Source organism: Triticum urartu, chromosome 3, assembly GCF_003073215.2.
Source record: "Triticum urartu cultivar G1812 chromosome 3, Tu2.1, whole genome shotgun sequence".
In the NCBI taxonomy this organism is placed as follows: Eukaryota; Viridiplantae; Streptophyta; class Magnoliopsida; order Poales; family Poaceae; genus Triticum; species Triticum urartu.
The window spans coordinates 131,313,493-131,320,352 of NC_053024.1; positions in this window are offsets into that span (position 1 = coordinate 131,313,493).

The window sequence follows — 6,860 nt, forward strand, 5'->3', positions numbered from 1 at the left end:
TTTCGCCGGTATCATACACCTACCATATACCTTCCTCAAAACAGCCACCATACCTACCTATTATGGGATTTCCATAGCCATTCTGAGATATATTGCCATGCAACTTTCCACCATCTAGTTCATCATGACAAACTTCATCATTGTCATATTGCAAATCCCGGCACACCGCCGGATACATTCACATAGAGTCATATTTTGTTCTAAGTATCGAGTTGTAATTGTTGAGTTATAAGAAAAATAAAAGTGTGATGATCATCATTATTAGAGCATTGTCCCAGTGAGGAAAGAATGATGGATACTATGATTCCCCCATAAGTCGGGATGAGACTCCGGATGAAAAAAACGAGAGGCCATAAAAAAAGAGAAAAGGCCCAAACAAAAGAAAATGATGAGAGAAAAAGAGAGAAGGGACAATGTTACTATCCTTTTACCACACTTGTGCTTCAAAGTAGCACCATGATCTTCATAGTAGAGAGTCTCTCATGTTATCACTTTCATATACTAGTGGGAATTTTTCATTATAGAACTTGGCTTGTATATTCCAATGATGGGCTTCCTCAAATTTCCCTAGGTCTTCATGAGCAAGCAAGTTGGATGCACACCCACTTAGTTTCTTTTTGAGCTTTCATATACTTATAGCTCCAGTGCATCCGTTGCATGGCAATCCCTACTCACTCACATTGATATCTATTGATGGGCATCTCCATAGCCCATTGATATGCCTAGTTGATGTGAGACTATCTTCTCCTTTTTGTCTTCTCCACAACGACCATTCTATTCCACCTATAGTGCTATATCCATGGCGCACGCTCATGTATTGCGTGAAGACTGAAAAAGTTTTGAAAAAGTTAGAGTATGAAACAATTTCTTGGCTTGTCATCGGGGTTGTGCATGATTTAAATACTTTGTGGGGGAAGATGGAGCATAGCCAGACTATATGATTTTGTAGGGATAACTTTATTGGGCCATGTTATTTTGAGAATACATAATTGCTTTGTTAGTATGCTTCAAGTATTATTATTTTCAATGTCAATATAAACTTTTATCTTGAATCTTTCTAATCTGAATATTCAGACCACAAATAAGAAGATTTGCATTGAAATTATGCCAAGTAGCACTCCGCATCAAAAATTCCCTTTTTATCATTTACCTACTCGAGGACGAGCAGGAATTAAGCTTGGGGATGCCTGATACGTCTCCAACGTATCTATAATTTTTGATTGCTCCATGCTATATTATCTACTGTTTTGGACTATATTGGGCTTTATTTTCCACTTTTATATTATTTTTGGGACTAACCTATTAACCGGAGGCCCAGCCCAGAATTGCTGTTTTTTGCCTATTTCAGTGTTTGGGATGAACGGAATATCAAACGGAGTCCAAACGGAATAAAATCTTTGGAAACGTGATTTTCTCACCGAACGTGATCCAGGAGACTTGGACCCTACTGCAAGGGATCAATGAGGTGGTCACGAGGGTGAGGGCGCCCCCCCTGCCTCGTGGGCCCCTTGGTGCTCCACCGACGTACCCCTTCCTCCTATATATACACACGTACCCCCAAACGATCAGAACAGGAGCCAAAAACCTAATTCCACCGCCGCAACTTTCTGTATCCATGAGATCCCATCTTGGGGCCTGTTCCGGAGCTCCGCCGGAAGAGGGCCGTCATCACGGAGGGCTTCTACATCATCCTAGCCCCTCCGATGAAGTTTGAGTAGTTTACCTCAGACCTTTGGGTCCATATTTAGTAGCTAGATGGCTTCTTCTCTCTCTTTGAATCTCAATACAAAGTTCTCCCCCTCTCTTGTGGAGATCTATTCGATGTAATCTTGTTTTTGCGGTGTTTTTGTTGAGACCGATGAATTGTGGGTTTATGATCAAGTCTATCTATGAATAATATTTGAATCTTCTCTGAATTATTTTATGTATGATTGGTTATCTTTGCAAGTCTCTTCAAATTATCCGTTTGGTTTGGCCAACTAGATTGGTAGTTCTTGCCATGGGAGAAGTGCTTAGCTTTGGGTTTGATCTTGCGGTGTCCTTACCCAGTGACAAAAGGGGCAGCAAGGCACGTATTGTATCGTTGCCATCGAGGATAACAAGATGGGGTTTATTTCATATTGCATGAATTTATCTCTCTACATCATGTCATCTTGCTTAAGGCGTTACTCTGTTTTTAACTTAATACTCTAGATGCAAGCTGGATAGCGGTCGATGAGTGGAGTAATAGTAGTAGATGCAGAATCGTTTCGATCTACTTGTCACGGACGTGATGCCTATATACATGACCATGCCTAGATATTCTCATAATTATGCTCAATTCTATCAATTGCTCAACAGTAATTTGTTCACCCACGTAGAATAATTATGCTCTTGAGAGAAGCCACTAGTGAAACCTATGGCCCCCAGGTCTATTCTTATTATATCAATCTCCATCACTTTTATATTGTTTTGCTATTTACTTTGCTTTTACTTTTTACTTTGCATCTTTATATCAAAACTACCAAAAAATATTCTATCTATCAGATCTCACTCTCGTAAGTGACCGTGAAGGGCCTGACAACCCCTAATCGCGTTGGTTGCGAGTAGCTATCGCTTTGTGCAGGTATGAGGGACTTGAGCATTGGCTCCTATTGGATTGATACCTTGGTTCTCAAAAACTGAGGGGAAATACTTACGCTATTCTGCTGCATCATCCCTTCCTCTTCGGGGAAAACCAACGCAAGCTCAAGATGTAGCAAGCACCATGTTTATTTGAGAGTATAGCTTGGCGGATCATAACTCTGAGAGAAATCTTGAAGAACAATTGCAAAATGAAATGAATCCTTGACGAGCAACCATGTAGAGCCTCCATGAAGAACTCCGGTAAATAAAAGGATGATCAAAAGAAGTGAAGGATGAAAACAATAAGATTGAAGCCTTGCAATGATTAGATGGATCTTCGTGACGATGTTACAGAGAAAACTTGGAACTCCGGAAAAGAAAGATGAGCAATTGAAACCAAGAATTTTTGATGAACCTCCAGAATAAGGAATTAATCACTTGGATGAAACAAGAATAAGAATTACACTATGTGTATCCTTCACCATTTTAGATTTATGACAAGCAACGGATTTGGCATACTACTTATTCTCTTAGAAAGGATTAGGATAGATATAGCTTCACTTGGGAAGGTCTTCGATGAACCACCGGGAGGATTGAAACAACGAATAAATAGATATGATAACGAAGGTAGAGAAATCTTGAATGAACCACCGTAAGAATTGAAAAATGAAAAATAGCAAAGGCACCAATCAAACGAAAGAATTGGAAAACAAATGAACATACTTGAGGGAATTTAGATACAAGTGAATGAAGAGATCACAAACTGATTAGAGAATACTTGAATGATGCATGGTAAGATTTGGAGAACGAGAGCTGAAAGCTGGAATGAATAAATCTGAGATGATGGGCTCCGGAGAATCAAACTGAAAATACTCCTGAATTGCTCCGGATGGGTGAAAAGAATTCTCACAACAGAAAACAATTATGAGAGGATGGCAGCAAGGTTGGCCTTCGCATCTCTGAGAGAATGTATAAGATTTGGAGGAAAAACTCTTCTTCGGTCTTCAAATGTTGAGAATGACGATGAGAAACACCACCATGAGTGGTTGAGGCACTCCGGAATGAAAATTAGAAAGGTTGAACCATGATGAAAAGAATTTGAAAGATCTTAGAGAAGGACATTTGACTGATGATAATTCATACTTACATCAAACTTTGAAAGAATTAGAGGATAGCTTCTGGAAAATTAGAAGAGTCAGGTAAGATCGTGGGAAAGACCTGTGGGTTAGGGCCCACTCAAGATAAACACCATCGAACGATTACTTGAAAAGGAGATTGCGCCGGTTGAATTAAGTTGCTTGAATGAGATAGCATCCTCAAAAGAACTTGAGCAAACTGAGAATGGAAACGGGAATCTTCTAAGATATCTTCGGCACTTCGGATATGAATAGAGAGAGATGAACGATTAAGAGGTGCACCGGCATGAGAAAACATTTGACATGAGGAAAGGATATGATCAACACAGCTTGAATTGAATCCACCGGAGAAGAAAAAGAATGAAGAATGATGGACTTCAAGCTCCGTTATTATCTTCCTGAGAATCGCCATATAAGAACATTGAAGCAAAATAATGAAGAGACTTCACAGCAATTAAAATGGATGCTTGATTAAGATATATGAGTCCTTGAATAAAAAGGGTGGGAGGGCTGGAAAAACAAAGACAACTTCGGAATGGGTGAAACGAACAACATTGAGAAGACTTCGAGTTGATCTTGCGGATGTTGAAAATGATCGGATCCACTTGAAGAGAAGCTCACCGATTGAGAAGAAATTGGGATGACAAACTCGATGATCAAGAAGGATTAGCATCCACATAGAAATAAGAACATCGCTTAAGGAAGGTATGGAATCAAAACTTGACATTGAAGCAACTCTAATACCACAACCCAAAACAAAACAAAGGATTAGCTTGCAGAATAAGCCGGAACAAACATATGATAGATCCCCTATCGTATCATGTGTCTGTTGGAAAGATATCCTACGTGATACTTGAATTCCCACTTATAAACTCCCAAAAATTTCTGGTTATGCAATCAGGTGTTGGGGATACAAGGGAAGCATAATATCTCACCCAAACTAACAATACCTACATCCAGCTGTATCCATCCTTCAACACATAACCAAGAAACCTTTGGAAATCATGTATCTCAACCTGCGAAAAGCATCCGTTATATGAGTTATGTCAATACTCCCGAACTCCCGCCCTAGTACTGGGTGGTGTCGAAGTTATCTCACCAACAACTGCATAAAAGAGATTTTCGATGTCGGCGAACTCAGGTATTCCAGAACTGCAACGATAAAATTGTGACGACAACACCTCGGAGCTCAATTCCCCGGGACACTGCCACAACCCCTAAATGTCAGGAGGCACCAAGAACAATGTTCTCGTCACAAAACCATCGGAACAATTCCAAGATACCCGCGTGATCCTAAAAAAATCATGAAATTTGAGGAGAGAAAAGTCAAAACTTCTACGTCAGGAGGCCTCAACAGAGCGACGAAGGGACCGAGGAGTAAAAAAATCCTACTCTCCGATATATATAATCCTAAGACTCAAAACATTTTGTTCTAGACTCAACAACGTCAGCGATTCGATCAAGCAGGGGGCTCCTAAGTCCGGGATGGCTCTGATTACCAACTTGTAACACCCACAATGCGGCTATATCTCCCACGTGTCGGGGCACGACTTTGAGGCATAGCCGTATGGTAGATTTGTCTCAAGAGGGGTAATCTTCACACAATCCCATGTATTGAATAAGAAAGGGATAAAGAGTTGGCTTACAATCGTCACTTCACACAAATAACAAGTTAAACATACATCATCCCGAATACAATCAAGGTCCTACTACGGAACCAAAATAAAAGGAAGACAACCCCAAATGCTAGATCCTCGATCGTCCCAACTGGGCTCCACTATTGATCAACAGGAAACGAAACAAAACAATGATCAAGATCTTCATCGAGCTCCCACTTGAACTGGGTTGCGTCACCTGCACTGGTATCATCGGCACCTACAACTATTTGGAAGTATCTGTGAGCCATGAGGACTCAGCAATCTCACACCCGCGAGATCAAGACTATTTAAGCTTATGGGTAGGAAAGAGCATTGAGGTGGAGCTGCAGCAAGCACTAAGCAAATATGGTGGCTAACATACGCAAATAAGAGAGAGAAGCAGCGCAACAGTCGTGAACTAGAAGTGATCAAGAAGTGATCCTAAAACTACTTACATTCAAGCATAACACAAGAACCATGTTCACTTCCCGGACTCCGCCAAAAAGACACCATCACAGCTACCCACGCGGTTGATGCATTTTAATTAAGTTAAGTGTCAAGTTATCTACAACCGGACATTAACAAATTCCCATCTACCCATAACCGCGGGCACGGCTTTTGAAAGTTCAATACCCTGCAGGGGTGTCCCAACTTAGCCCATCACAAGCTCTGACGGTCAACGAAGGATATTCCTTCTCCCAGGAAGACACGATCAGTCTCGGAATCCCAGTTACAAGACATTTTGACAATGGTAAAACAAGACCAGCAAAGCCGCCCGATGTGCCGACAATCCTGATAGGAGCTGCACATATCTCATTCTCAGGGCAACACCGGATAGGTCAAGCTACGAGTAAAACCAGCCCTCAAGTTGCCCTGAGGTGGCCCCATAGGCTGCCCAGTTCGGACCGACACTTAGAGAAGCACTGGCCCGGGGGGGTTAAAATAAACATGACCCTCGGGTTGGCCGACCCAAGGGAAGGGTAATAGGTTGTTAGGCAAATGTAAAACCAAGGTTGGGCCTTGCTGAAGGAGTTTTATTCAAAGCAAACTGTCAAGGGGTTCCCATAACACCCAACTGCGTTAGGAACGCAAAATCAAGGAACATAACACCAGTATGATGGAAACTAGGGCGGCAAGAGTGGAACAAAATACCAGGCATAAGGCCGAGCCTTCCACCCTTTACCAAGTATATAGATGCATTAATTAAATAAGATATATTGTGATATCCCAACATAACCATGTTCCAACATGGAACCAGCTTCAACTTCACCTGCAACTAGAAACGCTATAAGAGGGGCTGAGAAAAAGCGGTAACATAGCCAAACAACGGTTTGCTAGGAAAGGTGGGTTAGAGGCTTGACATGGCAATATGGGAGGCATGATATAGCAAGTGGTAGGTAGCGCGGCATAGCAATAGAGCGATCAACTAGCAAGCAAAGATAGTAGTGATTTCTAGGGTATGGTCATCTTGCCTGAGATCCCG